The sequence below is a fragment of the Lissotriton helveticus genome, chromosome 12 (genome assembly GCF_964261635.1).
Source record: "Lissotriton helveticus chromosome 12, aLisHel1.1, whole genome shotgun sequence".
NCBI lineage: Eukaryota > Metazoa > Chordata > Amphibia > Caudata > Salamandridae > Lissotriton > Lissotriton helveticus.
In genome coordinates, this window is record NC_136073.1 from 266,271,672 (window position 1) to 266,285,797 (window position 14,126).

The window sequence follows — 14,126 nt, forward strand, 5'->3', positions numbered from 1 at the left end:
CGCTGTGCACACACTTGGTCTCTACACGCAGAACAACGGGTGTGGGGTCGGGCGAGACGCGCCCGACCGATGGATACCCTCTGTGACCCCAGGAAAGAAGAGGGGGGTGCAAAATCATAAGGTTGTGGCTCTAGCGCGTGTGTTTTTAGACCAGCACCTATATATCCCATTCGTGCGTGTATGGCAAGAAAAATACAATTTTCAAGTGTCCGATTGTGAAGCGATTTCCCCGAGAATTAATAGCATGTACCTAACTATATATGAATGCGTTTATATGTGTATTATATGGACGTGAATATCATTTAACGCAGTCTGTGTGTATGCACTATTATAGAAATAGCACACGAGACTAGAACCAAGAAATTCTACCAAACAATAATATGTGTGTTCACACAGATATCTATTTGTATGTGTGTGTGTGTATATATATATAAACACACGCATATATATACATATATAATGTACTATCAGAAATGTTTATAATAATGATTTTCAACATAGCGTAGCATAGTTTATATGAATGAAAAAAACGCTTGCAATAATTACCTAAAATCATTGAAATTGCGCATATATACAGACACACATATACAGACAAATTGAAAATATGAAAACACATAATTATCGTCTGAAATTATGTAGACATGCATTTATCATGTAGAAGTGTTATTTATGTCAGCTTTAATCATTTGTAATGACAAGCTAGCCTTTGTCGCAGCATATAAAGCGTATGTTAATATAATGTATGTTAGTGCATAGCAATACTCGTCTATATATTATAAAGTCCCTATAGCAAGGCCCTAACTAAGCATTATAGATTGGCATAATACACATCGTATTCCGACCCAGAGAGCCGAGGTTCTCTGCAGCCGGAGGAGGGTCCTCCTGGCGCCCAGTGTGCTGCTGTGTGTCGCAGGACGGGTGGACTCGGACAGACATCCCGTGCCTTTCAAGCCAAGTCCTCCCTAGAAATGTGCCAGAGGTGGCAGGCGCCCCAATATAATGTAAGTCAAAAACAGAGCGTCTCGCCCCCCAACACCGGAGAGGGTTTGAGTCTTACAATGTGAAGGGCGAAAAGGGGGGGGGTCACCGCCTGGCTGGTGCTCACAGTGTAAAGGGGTCACGGTGTCAGAAGAGGCCACAGCGCTCCGACCCTGCTGGCCAGGGGCTCAGAGTGTGGGGGAAGGAGAGGTCGTCCAGCTTCGGTCATGGCCTTACGGTTTAAGGGTGCCGCCTGAGGTGACTGGGTAACACCCACCCTCACATGACGCACATTTTACAAACTCAGGTTTTTTTTAAGCCGTCGTTGTTCTCTGGGGTATTAGCCCGGTTGGTTCACTTCAAATCGACCAAGACTACAACTCCCAGAATGCACTGATTCGATACATGGGAGCCGTGGATGAAAATATGGCACCCCGCTGCTGGCATTGATTCATCTGGTAACGCAAGGCAGCCTGGGCACGACAAGAATGGCAGGGGCCGGCGATGTGGCACCCTGGCCAGGGGTCCTAGTGTATAGACCGGCACCTCACCAGGCCTGGCTGTGTAGGAGGGGAGAGCGCCTGGTTATTGGGGGCTGAACTGCTAGTGTGGGGCATCAGAAGGCCTCAGGGTAGGGAGGGCAGGGAGTTCCAAGCAGGGCTCCCTCCAAGGATGGGGCCAGGGTCTGACCAGTCTATAGGGCAATCTGGCAGCCCAGACTGGCTGGTCTGATAGGTCAGAGGTGTTGTCTATTGGTGGGCCTGTGAATGGTCCAGTGGACCAATTGTTACTGTTGATTTGCCTGATATGACCACAAACTGTTTGAAGCAAGCCCAGATCATGCAGGCTTCCGTACCTTGTAATCACCTGTGCCTCGTCTTTACAAGTTCAAAACGGCTCGTGTGCAAAGGTGAGCTATTGTTTTAGCTGTCTGACTCGCCAATGCAGGACCACTGCTATTGTGGTGCCAAGGCCTATTTTCTGTCGCAGTCCGACCCTAGATGCGGAGGGATGGAGAAGAAAGTCCCAGTCAGGCCTGTCAGCGTGAAAGCCTAGGAATTCTCATCCACGACCAGGGTCACAGATTAGGACTCCCCTTCCAGGCTTGGGCTCTGAGAGGATAGGAAACCAGGCAGGATAGGGCCCCTCAATCACGGTTATCAATGTGACAGGTTAAGAATCCTCAGACAAAGCTAGGGATAAAAGAAAGTAAGCACCCCAGTGCCAGGCTCACACTGCGAGAGAATTGGATTGGAAACCTAAGGGTGAGAGGGGATAGGGCAAGCCCCGCAGGGCTCTTGTTGTGAGGGGCTTGGAAGCAGGGTTGGATTGGGATTAGAAATCGGCCAGGGCACGTTAAAAAAAGCCGCCCACATTTGCATAGTGCCTTTCCTCAAAACACTGCTTCAGTGAAGTTTTATAAACACCTGAAAACAAGTGAGGCCACTTCTGCTCAGGCCCCCTGTCCTCGCACACATGAATTGGCCGGCCCAGCGAAAGAAAGGGATTGACACCTCTGCCCGTTGATAAAAGGGAGGTAATGGACGCCCAGCTGCCTCCAGAAAGGCCACTCAGGGCCCCACTGGGCAACTGGCAACATATGAACAAACCAGACAGCCCAAATCAGCCACCGAGGCTGCCAAAAAAGCAGCAAACATCTGGAACCTCGAAACCGGCCCCTCGGCCATTGGAGTGCCCGCTTTACCAATCCGACCCTGCTTGGAAGCCTCAGGGTGAGAGAGGATAGGGCACTCCACTCAGGGTTCTGGGTGTGAGGGGCTTGGAAGCCTCAGAGTGAGAGAGGATAGGGCACTCCTCAGGGCTCTCGGTGTGAGGGGCTTGGAAGCCTCAGGGTGAGAGAGGATAGGGCACTCCTCAGGGCTCTCGGTGTGAGGGGCTTGGAAGCCTCAGGGTGAGAGAGGATAGGGCACTCCACTCAGGGCTCTGGGTGTGAGGGGCTTGGAAGCCTCAGAGTGAGAGAGGATAGGGCACTCCTCAGGGCTCTCGGTGTGAGGGGCTTGGAAGCCTCAGGGTGAGAGAGGATAGGGCACTCCTCAGGGCTCTCGGTGTGAGGGGCTTGGAAGCCTCAGGGTGAGAGGGGATAGGGCACTCCTCAGGGCTAACGGTGTGAGGGGCTTGGAAGCCTCAGGGTGAGAGGATAGGTCACTCCTCAGGGCTCTCGGTGTGAGGGGCTTGAAAGCCTCAGGGTGAGAGAGGATAGGGCACTCTACGAAGGGCTCTCAGTGTGAGGGTCTTGAAGCCTCAGGGTGAGAGAGGATAGGGCACTCTACGAAGGGCTCTCAGTGTGAGGGTCTTGAAGCCTCAGGGTGAGAGAGGATAGGGCACTCTACGAAGGGCTCTCAGTGTGAGGGTCTTGGAAGCCTCAGGGTGAGAGAGGATAGGTCACTCCACTCAGGGCTCTCGGTGTGAGGGGCTTGGAAGCCTCAGGGTGAGAGAGGATAGGGCACTCCTCAGGGCTCTCGGTGTGAGGGGCTTGGAAGCCTCAGCGTGAGAGGGGATAGGGCACTCCTCAGGGCTAACGGTGTGAGGGGCTTGGAAGCCTCAGGGTGAGAGGATAGGTCACTCCTCAGGGCTCTCGGTATGAGGGGCTTGAAAGCCTCAGGGTGAGAGAGGATAGGGCACTCCACTCAGGGCTCTCGGTGTGAGGGGCTTGGAAGCCTCAGGGTGAGAGAGGATAGGGCACTCCTCAGGGCTCTCGGTGTGAGGGGCTTGGAAGCCTCAGGGTGAGAGGGGATAGGGCATTCCATGCAGGGCTCTCGGTGTGAGGGGCTTGGAAGCCTCAGGGTGAGAGAGGATAGGGCACTCCACTCAGGGCTCTCGGTGTGAGGGGCTTGGAAGCCTCAGGGTGAGAGAGGATAGGGCACTCCTCAGGGCTCTCGGTGTGAGGGGCTTGGAAGCCTCAGGGTGAGAGGGGATAGGGCATTCCAAGCAGGGCTCTCGGTGTGAGGGGCTTGGAAGCCTCAGGGTGAGAGGGGATAGGGCATTCCTGCAGGGCTCTCGGTGTGAGGGGCTTGGAAGCCTCAGGGTGAGAGGTGATAGGGCACTCCACTCAGGGCTCTCAGTGTGAGGGGCTTGGAAGCCTCAGCGTGAGAGAGGATAGGGCACTCCTCAGGACTCTCCGTGCGAGGGGCTTGGAAGCCTCAGGGTGAGAGGGGATAGGGCATTCCTGCAGGGCTCTCGGTGTGAGGGGCTTGGAAGCCTCAGGGTGAGAGTGGATAGGGCACTCCATGCAGGGCTCTCGGTGTGAGGGGCTTGGAAGCCTCAGCGTGAGAGTGGATAGGGCACCCCACACAGGGCTCTCGGTGTGAGGGGCTTGAAAGCCTCAGGGTGTGAGGGGATAGGGCACTCCACTCAGGGCTCTCGTGTAGTGGCTTGGAAGCCTCAGAGTGAGAGGGGATAGGGCACTCCTCAGGTCTCTCAGTGTGAGGGTCTTGGAAGCCTCAGGGTGAGAGGGGATAGGGCACCCCACTCAGGGCTCTCGGTGTGAGGGGCTTGGAAGCCTCAGGGTGAGAGTGGATAAGGCACTCCACTCAGGGCTCTCGGTGTAAGGGTCTTGGAAGCCTCAGGGTGAGAGTGGATAAGGCACCCCAAACAGGGCTCTCGGTGTGATGGGCTTGGAAGCCTAAGGGTGAGAGAGGATAGGGCACTCCACTCAGGGCTCTCGTGTGAGGGTCTTGGAAGCCTCAGGGTGAGAGGGGATAGTGCACGCCATGCAGGGCTCTCGTGTGAGGGGCTTGGAAGCCTCATTGTGAGAGGATAGGGCACTCCACTCAGGGCTATCGGTGTGAGGGGCTTGTTAGCCTCAGGGTGAGAGTGGATAGGGCACTCCACTCAGGGCTCTCGTGTGAGGGTCTTGTAAGCCTCAGTGTGAGTGGATAGGGCACTCCACGCAGGGCTCTCGGTGTGAGGGGCTTGAAAGCCTCAGGGTGAGAGAGGATAGGGCACTCCACTCAGGGCTCTCGGTGTGAGGGGCTTGGAAGCCTCAGGGTGAGAGAGGATAGGGCACCCCACAAAGGGCTCTCGGTGTGAGGGGCTTGGAAGCCTCAGGGTGAGAGAGGATAGGGCACTCCACTCAGGGCACTCGGTGTGAGGGGCTTGTTAGCCTCAGGGTGAGAGGGGATAGGGCACTCCACTCAGGGCTCTCAGTGTGAGAGGTTTCAAAGACTCATACCAAGCCTCAGTGTGAGAGTGGATAGGGCACTCTACTAAGGGCTCTCAGTGTGAGGGTCTTGGAAGCCTCAGGGTGAGAGAGGATAGGGCACTCTACGAAGGGCTCTCAGTGTGAGGGTCTTGGAAGCCTCAGGGTGTGAGGGGATTGGGCACTCCACTCAGGGCTCTCGGTGTGAGGGGCTTGGAAGCCTCAGGGTGAGAGAGGATAGGTCACTCCACTCAGGGCTCTCGGTGTGAGGGGCTTGGAAGCCTCAGGGTGTGAGGGGATAGGGCACTCTACGAAGGGCTCTCAGTGTGAGGGGCTTGGAAGCCTCAGGGTGAGAGAGGATAGGGCACTCTACAAAGGGCTCTCAGTGTGAGGGTCTTGGAAGCCTCAGGGTGAGAGATGATAGGGCACTCCACTCAGGGCTCTCGGTGTGAGGGGCTTGGAAGCCTCAGGGTGAGAGAGGATAGGTCACTCCACTCAGGGCTCTCGGTGTGAGGGGCTTGGAAGCCTCAGGGTGTGAGGGGATAGGGCACTCTACGAAGGGCTCTCAGTGTGAGGGTCTTGGAAGCCTCAGGGTGAGAGAGGATAGGGCACTCTACGAAGGGCTCTCAGTGTGAGGGTCTTGGAAGCCTCAGGGTGAGAGAGGATAGGGCACTCCACTCAGGGCTCTCGGTGTGAGGGGCTTGAAAGCCTCATACAAAGGCTCAGGGGTGAGAGGATAGGGCGCTGCACTTAGGGTTCTCAGTGTGAGAGAGAATAGGGCACGCTTCTCAAGGCCGTTAGTGTGAGGGGGAGGAGAGAAACATTCTTTATTGTACAGTGTGAGGGCTTTGGAAGCCCCAGACACGCCTCCTGGTGAGAGGGGCCATGGCACCGTAAGTAGGGCTCTCAGTGTGAGAGGTTTGGTCACCCCGGCAGCGACCATGGGCTTGGGACTCAGAGTCCAAGCGTCCCACCATTGGCGCCTCCTGGAGGCAATGGTGTACACAAATGCACAGCCGGCCAGCGTGCGAGGAGGTGTCGGCTGTTACTCCGGTTATGCCACGGGGCTCTAACGTGTCATTCTTAGCCTGAAGGCGGCGTCATATTTTAGGGACCCAGCCAGCGCTGCCCACAACCACGCAGCAACAGGAGTGAGAAAACCTTTGCAATCAGCAGGCGTATTTAAATGCCACAATGAAATAAAAATAGGATTTAAAGAAAAGCCACCGCTTCTCATTGCTGGGGGAGGGGGGGGGGGGGGGGGCAGGGTATCTGCAGCTTAGCCGAGATGTTACATTTTGGGACTTCGAGCAGCCACTCTTGCAGCAACCATTGTGCCCCCAGAATAGCATTAACCCCCGGGCGCGCACAATGGGCAGGGAGCCGGGCACACACGCCTCTTTTCCCTGGAGTAACCTTTCGCTTTTTGTGTTTTTTTTTCATTTTATTTTTAGCACACGACAAAAAGGGGAGGGTTCGGGAATCACTGGCTTCTGAGCCTTGTCACCGAGGCTGTGCTCTGACCCCTGCCCTGTGTGCAGGGGCAGACAGCAAACACGAAAAGAAGAAAAATAAACTTCCCAGAACTGTTCCTCCTCTCCAAAGCTTTCGTGGGGTTTACAAACCCGCTAAGCATAGGGAGATCGCGGAGGTGTTTGGGTGGGACTTGCGCCTCCCCACTTCCACACAAAATGTGGGGAATGGTCTGAAAACGCTTCTGTCAGTGGGGATAACAGCTGGTGGGTCCCCAAAAACAGAGGAACGCCACATTGCTGGGGAAAGGGGGGGGCGGTTCAGCCGCTGCACAGTGGTCAGGGGAGCCGAACTGCAGAGGTGTCAGGGCAGCGCCCCGTCTGAAAACCAACTTTTGCGCCGTTTACTAAGAAAAGAGCAAATGCATCTGCCCGGAATAGGGCGGAAATGTTTAATTAGTGTTGGTGGCACACTTTGGAATTCCGATGGTGTCAATGTAAATTAACAGGACAGTTGCTGGCAGGTGGGATTCTTTAGTCGTCGGCGGGTGCCTTAAAAGGGGGCAATTTAAATGTGTTTTTGTTTTTTTCTGGGTTCTTTCGTTCGTGCCGCCCCCTTTTTCCCCTTTAATATTCATTTGTCTCGTTCTTTTTTTGCTATTTGACTTTTTTCTTTCTTCTACTTTTATCTTTTTGGATATTTCGTCTTTGTTTTGGTATATTTGTTGTTCGTTTCTCTCAAGCCCATATTCATATATATATATACATATATTTTTATTGTTACACCTATTATCGTTTTGATGTTGTTGCTTTTTCTTCCTCTACATTTTTTCTTCGTCTATTTACTTCTTTCTCTTTTCTTTTTGCCCACTCACCTTTTTCCTTTTTAGTCCTGTTTTCCCTTCTTTTGGTCTGTATTATTCCTTTAGATTAAGTCTTTACTTGTTTCTCTCTTACGTCCCTGCCTCTTTAATTTTGGCAGAGGTCGTCCGCTTCCTTTCTCACAACTTAATTTGTTCAGTTTTTCTCCGATTGTTTTTTTGTCCCTTTCCATTTTTCATATGTACTTCTCTATCCTGTTCCGTTTTTATCCAGGTATTTTTCTTTTTCTTCCATTATTTCTTTGCCCCTTTTTTTCTCTGTGTACTTTGCTGCTGATATCAGTTTTCTCCATGTCATTTTCCGTCCGCTTCCCCTGTCTTTTTCCGTTTTCGCCTCTAGGTTCCCGTCTTTTTCCGTTTTTTTATATTTTAGGTGTCTATTTTCGTTCTGGTGTGTCATTTCCTATTTCTTTCCTGTTTCTCCACTGTGGTTCCCGTGGCTTCCTTCTTTATGTGGCGTTACGGCTGCTTCCAATTTACTCTTTGCAGTCATCTTTTTTCCCCATTTTCTCCATACAGCGTCCCTTCTCTTTCACTTTTCTCAGTGCATGTTCCTCTACCCCTTTTAACTATCTGTGGTTCCTTACCGTTTTCTTTTAGCTTGTGTAACTTCTTAGAGATTCCAGTCGCTGTCCCGTTTTAAAATACACACTCGTGCCATGTTTCATTTTTTAGTTATAGGTGTTTTCTGATCCCCCTTGTCTGATTGTACTGTCCTGTTTCTTTTGTTTGTCTCCTGGTAGTTTCCTTCTGCCTGTTTCCATGTCCACAATGTTGTTTTCTGTCTATTTCTTTTTCCTATGGGTTGGTGTGATACACATTTTCACTCGTGTAATTTCTCGTCTCTTTCATTTGCTCCCACGGGTTCCATATTCTTTACTTCTTGTAATTTAATGTCTCTTTCATTTGCTTCTGTTGATTCTTTTCTCCTTGTAGATTTGCCTCGTTCCGGTTTTTCACGCAAATTCTTCTTTCCGTTTTTTTCTCCACGTAGTTAGTTCCTAGATGCAAAGGGTCTGTCCTATTTCCTTTTGTCTCCACATGCCTCGCCGTTTCATATTTTCTTCGTGGATAGTCTCGTCTCTTGATTATTGTACTTTGTATTTTTTTGCCGATCTTTTTCTCCCCCCGTTGTCTGTCTGTGACTTCCAGTGTCTTTCCTGTCCGTGAAGGTATCCAGCTTCTCCTATTAACGCATTTCTTCCTTCCATCTGCGCTCTGCCTCCTTCTGCCCCATGTGGACGTCTCCTCGGGCTGGGCTGCCCCCTTCCCTGCTCTCCGACCATGGGGAGGGCGGGACAGGGTCAGAGGTCCCGGCGGCTGACCCTTTGCTCTGGTAGCGTTTGCATTTTTGAGCTCTCCCGGTGTTGCTGGGGCCGTCCCGTCGCCTCTGAGAATGGAATCTTTCTGAGGAGTCGGTGGCACACAGGGGGCCCGGCTGCCCCCTCTCGCCCTTGGCAGCCCCTTCACTTGTCCACGTCTATATGTGCGTGTTCAACACACCTGCGGCCCTCCAGCCTGGAGGATAAAATGGCCGTCTTCGAACAATCACGGCCACATCCTGGGCTAGTTGTGGGGCGCTGACACCCCGGGGTTGTGTCTTCGGGGTGCACCAGCCGTGCTCGTCGCCGATTCTCCACCTCCCAGACTTGCTTGCACATTCCACCGTCTGTGCACATTCCTTCGGTGGTCAGATCGCCGGCCCACTTCTGCGGCGGCCGAGGTGCCTTCCCGCTATCCAAAGCTGGTGCCAACTTCCTTCGTCCGAAACCCTGCAAACACACAGCCAGCGATGTACAGATAAGCACGTGTGCATGTCAACAGGGATGCAACAGTCTGTGGGTGCGGATGTGTGCACGTACCTGTGCAGACAGCCGAACAGGGTCCACTTCTAGGCAGACGGTGCTATGGGATTTTAGAATGTACCAGTATATATGTATGTGTGTATATATATATATATATATATATATATATATATATATATATATATATATATATATATATATATATATATATATATATATATATATATATATATATATATATATATATATACACACATACATATATATATACACATTCACACACACACACATATATACACACACAAATATATATATATATATATACGCACACAAATATATATATATATATATATATATATATATATATATATATATATATATATATATCTATATACACACCACTCCCACATATACCAATAGATGCATTCCAAGTAAGTTACACCACCTTCCCCGTGTCTCTGTATCTTAATGTCTGACTCTACGACAGTTTCTTTCCACATAAGTTCCCTCGCTCTGTCTTCCTGAGTCGGCCTTGGCTGTGCTTTCCCTCTCTCCCGTGGCTGTCTCGCTCTTCCTCTTACCCCTGTGTGTGAGGGTCTCTCACCGGTACTCAGGCGGTAGTCTAGGTGCAGAACCAGCATGGACCTAACTTTCAGGCACTGCTTGCTCTCTTTTCCTGCCTTCTTCGTCCTTGTAACGCTGCATCCTTGTGCAGAGTAAACCTACATTTTATACTAGAAGCACTCTGCCGCACCACTGTCAGACACTGGCTGATGCCACCTTCCCACTGCCCTACATCCTCGAAACGTCTTAGTGTCCTGTTGTGACCTACAACCATCACTGTCAAACTATTACTTGTGCTTTGTGTTCCCCGCATCCTTCTCTCAGTCCTGCTGCATCCTGTAAACATCACATATGTTGCTGTACTCTAAAAGCATCCCACAGTCCACACTCGGTGTGATGTTGTATCCTTCAACCACTTCCTTGTGTACAGTATCACAATCCTGTCATAATGCTGAACTGCAGTCACCCCATGGCCATGCTGAGTCTTATTTCATGCCCTGCTGTCCGCTGCTTCCTTCACTCACCCCATTGTCCTTCAGTCTATTAAAGAACAATATTGTGTGCTGCTGTATGCCAGGGGCATCCCTGTCCAGCTTTATCTTAGAAACATTACATATTGCGCTGCTGAATCCTACAACCATTCTATTCTACTGTTGTATGAAAATATTCTCTTTTGCTTCCGTATCCTACTGTCTTACTGTGTGTTATTAACATGTCTTTGCCCTGCTGTCTCCCAAGACCGTCCCATTGCCTTCATCTATCTTATAAATGCTATGTTGCTTCGCTGTATCATACAAGCATTGGGTTGTCCCGCTGTTTCTCACAGACATCTGACTGTCCCCTACAACCATCCTATGTATTATGAAAACATCCTCCCAATAGTTCAGCAGTCACAATGCATCCTTCACATGTTCCCACTGTCCGGCTCTAGTATGTCCACAGTGTACTGTGGTCCACAAGCATCTTTTGCGCGGCAGTAGTTGGTGAACCATCACAGAATATCATTAACCACTACCTTCTACTGCTCTCTCGTGTAATCATCTCATTATCTTGCTGTATCTTATAAACCGTATATATCCCAGCCGTATCCTGCAACCATTCAGTTGTCCTGCTGCTAAACATACATATTCATTTAACATAAGCCACTCACATTTTCATCCATGTCTTGTAAACATGCCATTGCCCTGCCGTCACTTGTAAGCATATATTAGGGATTTACACACTACTAGTATTGCTTGGTCCTTCCCCTGTACTCTACTAGTTGCCCAGTCTACTAGTGCATCATGCACACCTTCTATGGAAGCCACTTAAATAATGCTACCCTACTTTATCCAACAAGTATAACATAATTTACTGTTCTACCGCATAAGCAGGTGCCTTCGGGCCACCATACAGCCGTCCTTTGGCCTGTTGCACCCAATAAAAATAAGTTCAAATTGTGTGTCGCTATAGGTGTTGCATTACTTCACCGCATCCTGTCGACATCCTGGTGTCCATCTCTAGCTACTGGAATTCTACAGCACCGCGTACAACTCTCGTCCTCTATTTCATCGCCATATTGTCTTCTTCTAAACTATAGCCATTGCTGTGTTGATGCAGCCAAAGGGTGTCCCATGGTCTTACTTTACGCACATTCCTGCAGTACAGAGCCTGTATCCGTCTGTTTTGCCTTTCCCTGTAGACATCCTATTGTGCTACTCTATCACTGAGACCAGATCATGAGGAGCTATGGATCACAACAGATTCCTGGCTTGGAACAGTCTTACTATACCCTATATAAGCCATCCTAGTGCCTTCCTGTACCCAACAAACACCCACTGTACTATCTACCATTCTGTAATGCTGGACCCTGCAAGCGTGCAGAGCTCTGGCTGTATTATTGAAATCTAACTGTACTTGTAGGCACGCTGTTCTCTTACTTTACCTTATTGGCAAGCTATGGTCTGATTGTTTACACAATTATGCCTAACTCAGCCTATAGGCACTGCAGTATCTAATCCTACCCTATAGGTATGCCTCAGCCTTAATGTAGCCTATAGGCATGGGGAGATCCAAGCAATGCCCTTGTAAGCATGCTATTGTCTTAGAGTGACCCTATAGGCGTGCAGTGTCCTAGGGTCCCTATAGACATGCAGTCCCTATGCATGCTGTTGCCCATGCAGCTCTATAGTTATGTTCCATGTCGCTATTGATATCTGCACCACTCCCCCTTCTGATTTCATTTAAACATCCAAAGCTGCATTTGCAAGAAGAAAAAAAAAGAAAGAACTGAAGCTCCCCCCCCGCCTCCCCCTCTCCTGGGCTCACATTCCTGCTCTTCTCCTCTCTCTCCTGTGTGTATATAGTTTTTTTTTTAAATAATTTCTTTTTTTTCTTGTATGAGATCTAAACTTTCTCCCCCCTCCTCCCCTTCCACCCCCTCCCTGCCCGATCTCCCCCCGCCCCCTCCCCCCACAGCACTGATGCAGAAGGTGGTAATTAGCCCTTCCCCGGTGCCCGGTAATGAAGCACATGCGCACTGCATTAATCACAGCCATTTTTTGCAGGAAACTAATTAGCAGAATAAAGATCCAAAGAGTTTCCTGGCTGCGCTGCTCGGGGTCTGTGCAGCAGCAGCAGCAGCCGGAGCTCTGCGCCCAGCGCCGGGATCCGAAAGCGCCGTTGGCCGGGGGCACCCTGTACCTTGGATCGGGAGCACGGGGGCCACCCTGCACCGGGGATCGGGAGCGTCCTGCGCCGGGGTCCTGGAGTGCCCCGCACCGCGGATCGGCAGCGCCTAGCACCGTGGATCGGGAGCACACTGCACCGTGGATCGGGAGCACACTGTATCAGGGCTCGGGAGTGACCCGCACTGGAGGATCTGAGCACCGTGGACTGGGGATCCGGAGGAACCTGCGCCCGGGATCGGGAGCACCTTGCGCCGGGGGGACCGCCACCGAGAGCACCCAGAAGCCCCGCCGCACCCCTCCCGGGACCGCCACCCCCCCGCCCCCGGTGCACGCCCCCTGCCGACCGGTGCCGGGGGCGGGAGAGGCGGCAGGGAGGAAGGGAGGGCTGGCGCCGTCGCCGCCATGGAGCGGGGCCGCCGCTGCCGGGCTGGGCTGCCCGCCGCCCCGCCGTGCTCCCCGCCCAGCGCCGCCTGACGCCCTTCGCTGCCGCCTGCATGGGAGCCCGGCCTGCTCCGCCTGCCACCCTCCGCCCGGGACCGGGGCTACGCGCCGGGGATCGCTGCTGCCCGGGACCGGGGCTCTGCTGCGGGGCTCCCGCCACGTAAGTCAACTTTCACAGCCGTCTCTGTGGCCTCGAAGGCTGCTCTCCTGGGGTCCAGCGCCCCCTCTCCCCTGGCTTCTGTGCTGCTCCCGACTGGCCCCTGTCCGCCCCGCTCCCTTCCCGGGCCCCTCTCCTCACCTTTCCTTGTCCCTTTTCGCTCTTCCTCTGCTCTTTGGCACTCTTGTTTTTTTCTTGTTCCTCAGTTCCGTCTCCTTCCTCTGCTTATTTTCTCCTTTCTCTACATGCCCCCTTTGCTCTCGTTCACATCTTACTCTTCCCTTTCTTTTAATCTTTTCTCTGCTCTCTCCATCTCATTGTTTCTCCTCAGCTCACTCTCTTAAAGTCCATCCTCCTATTCCCTTCTTTGACTCTCGGATTCTTTCTCTTTCATACAATTTTTCTAAGTAACCTTTTCCCCTGCTGCCACTCACCTCTTTCTCTGCTCTCCCGCAGCCTTCGGTTCTTTTTCCATTTATTCTTCATTGCCCCATCCCTTACTTTCTGCCTCCTGGCTTTTTCTCCTGTTTCTGCTTTATCCATCCTCTGCTCGCCTTCATCTAGTTTGTGTCTCGTCTTGTTTCCCTGGATCCACTCCTGCTTCCTCTGCTGTCTGCCTATCCGTTGCTTTCTCTTCATCCTCTGCTGATTCCTGTGCCTCCTTTTCCTCTTCAGGTCTGCTTTCTTTGCTCCATCCCTCTTCTGCTCACTTCATCATTCCTTTCGTTCTTCTCCTGCTTTTGTTCCAACCGCTTTCGCTTCACTTTCACTTTATCGCCTTTCTTTGCTCTCCTTTTTCTCATCTTTACTCATCTGTTTTCTCTTTTACCCTTCTTTCACCTCTCACTCTCCCTACTTCCTGGTCAGCCTTATACCCCCCCCCCTTCCGACCTTTTCAAGTCCTTCTTTCCCTCTGCTCATCCTTTTTTCCTTGGTGTTTTTGATTCAAGTCTCCCCCCCCATTACTGTTATTTTTTGGTGTTTATTAACCCCCTCCCCC

The 14,126-nt window shown here is 51.4% G+C and overlaps 2 protein-coding genes across 7 annotated transcripts in view; one reads left to right on the forward strand and one right to left on the reverse strand.

Annotated features, from left to right (window-relative positions):
• Nucleotides 1-14,126, reverse strand: part of LOC144798546 (uncharacterized) — a 30,086-nt gene that overhangs the window by 15,689 nt on the left and 271 nt on the right. Inside the window, exons 1-2 of one of the 5 annotated variants that reach the window (XM_078669477.1) lie at nt 13,561-13,961; nt 7,485-9,262 (exon numbers count right to left, since the gene is read on the reverse strand). The exons of 1 other annotated variant lie outside the window; for it this stretch is intronic. The gene's annotated coding sequence lies outside the window, so the exon portion shown is untranslated. Of the gene's footprint in view, nt 1-7,484; nt 9,263-12,541; nt 12,647-13,267; nt 13,345-13,560; nt 13,962-14,126 lie in introns of those variants that run through there. 3 more of the 5 variants (XM_078669476.1, XM_078669480.1, XM_078669479.1) reach the window with 3 other exon arrangements.
• The window catches only part of ZFHX3 (zinc finger homeobox 3), a 410,890-nt gene continuing 409,578 nt past the window's right edge, over nt 12,815-14,126 (forward strand). For both annotated transcript variants that reach the window (XM_078669473.1, XM_078669474.1), the window contains exon 1: nt 12,815-13,129. The gene's annotated coding sequence lies outside the window, so the exon portion shown is untranslated. The remainder of the gene's footprint in view (nt 13,130-14,126) is intronic.